The sequence below is a fragment of the Liolophura sinensis genome, chromosome 4 (assembly GCF_032854445.1).
Source record: "Liolophura sinensis isolate JHLJ2023 chromosome 4, CUHK_Ljap_v2, whole genome shotgun sequence".
Classification (NCBI taxonomy): domain Eukaryota; kingdom Metazoa; phylum Mollusca; class Polyplacophora; order Chitonida; family Chitonidae; genus Liolophura; species Liolophura sinensis.
Window position 1 is genome coordinate 4,239,210 of NC_088298.1, and position 2,230 is coordinate 4,241,439.

The following is a 2,230-nucleotide window of genomic DNA, read 5'->3' on the forward strand; positions in this document are numbered from 1 at the left end:
TTTGCCAAGTACGTGTATTGTTGTCAGTTGAGACTGTTGTTTAAGTTGAAAATTTGCTTCATTGTAAAACTCAGAATAGTAAAGTTACTTTCTTTTTTGACCAGACTTTGTGATGGACAGCTCTGTCATTGCTTTGTACTTCCTGTTTTTTTGTTTGGTATGATCATCACCAAGACTTTAGGCAAAATTGGCAATATTTGTAGGTCAGCAGCTCACCATAGTAAGTTGTTTGACTACGAGTTGGTAGGGTGTCATGTCTGGTGTCCGATTATGATGGGTGTTGTGACTAGTGTCAGATGACGGAGTCGTGGCTGGGCACCATACGTCACGCCCCACCCATGACTGATGCCCTTTTAATATGACACAAGATCTCTATCACATCTGTTGTCAGATTACTGATTGGGTCGCAGGTGGGGTTTCATGTCTGGCCTCAGATTACTGGGTCATGGGTGGAAGTTCATATCTTGTCAGTATACTGTGACTTGGTGGGGTGTCATGTCTAGTGTCATATTACTGTGGGTTTTGGAGGAGATATCTGGTGTCAAATTATTGTGTAGTGAGTGCAGTGTCATGGCTGGTGTAAGACAACTGTGTCCGGGTTGCTGGGGGAGACATCAGGTTTCAGATTGAAAGGACATCAGTCGTAGGGGGAATATGTCTTTCTGGTGTCAGATTGCTGTGACTGGGGTTATGGGTGGGATTCATGTCTGGTGTCTGATGGCTGTGACTGCAGTTATGGGTGGAATGTCTCAGATTGCTGTGGGTTATGGGTGGGGTGTCATGTGTGGTGTCAGATTGCTGTGATTGGAAGGGTCTCATGCCTGGTGTCAGATTTATGTGACGGGTGATGGGTGGGTGTCATGTCTGGTGTCAGATTGCTGTGACTGGGGTTATATTTTTATGATTTTTTTCACATTTACTGTACAGTTTTAGCTGGAATGTCCTTTCAGCATTATTTATATAGCCAAAAATACTTTAGTTACTATGTTTCAACTAGTTTAGCATTTTTCAGGTCTCACAATTAGGTTGACCCTGATTGATTCTTTGACTGTAGGGGTTTTTGTGAAGTTTCATTACTTTCTTATCACAAAAATTTAAGAGTTGGCCTCAGAGGTATTATTTGGAAGCCTTTATGTGCATTTTGACGTGCTAAACTTCAAATGAAATACAGTAAATGATGGCCGTCAGTTTTAAGGGGTTGAGGAAACCAGAGTGCTTTCTATACACCATCGACCTTTGGCAAACTTTACCATGATCAGTTTTAATTTATCGAGGAAAAAGTGCTTGGCATAAACCGACCTTTGGCAAACTTTCCCATGATCAGTTGTAATGGGCTGAGAAAAAAGTGTTTGGCATAAACCGACCTTTGGCAGACTTTACTATGATCAGTTTTAATTTATCGAGGAAAAAGTGCTTGGCATAAACCGACCTTTGGCAAACTTTCCCATGATCAGTTTTATTTATTTATTTATTTATTTATTTGATTGGTGTTTTACGCCGTACTCAAGAATATTTCACTTATACGACGGCGGCCAGCATTATGGTGGGAGGAAACCGGGCAGAGCCCGGGAGAAACCCACAACCATCCGCAGGTTACTGGAAGACCTTCCCACATACGACCGGAGAGGAAGCCAGCATGAGCTGGACTTGAACTCACAGCGACCGCATTGGTGAGAGACTCCTGGGTCATTACGCTGCTCTAGCGCGCTAACCGACTGAGCCACGGAGGCCCCGATGATCAATTTTAATTTATCGAGGAAAAAGTGCTTGGCATACACCGACCTGGCAAACTTTCCCATGATCAGTTTTAACGGGTTGAGGAAACTACCGAACTTCACACAACCAGCTTTAATGTATTACGGAAACCAGAGTGCTTGACATAAACCACCAAACCTTTGGCAAACTTTAACCTTCAAAGTCCCCATCCTTGAATACAACATGGCTGATAATATCCATGTTCTTATTAGGCTGATGCAGCTCATGCTGGCTTCTTCTCCGGCTCCGGCTGTGGGAAGGTCTGCCAGCAACCTGCACAGGGCCATGGGTTTCCCCCTGGTTCTGCCCAGTTTCCTCTCATCATAATGCTGGCTGGCGCCGTATAAGTGAAATATTCTTGAGTAGGGTGTAAAACACCAATGAAATAAATAAATAAATAAATTTAAGACTAATGAAAAGCCTGCATCAGGGATTAATGTTTGCTTCATTAAACAAGAAATAACTCCTTTCTGGA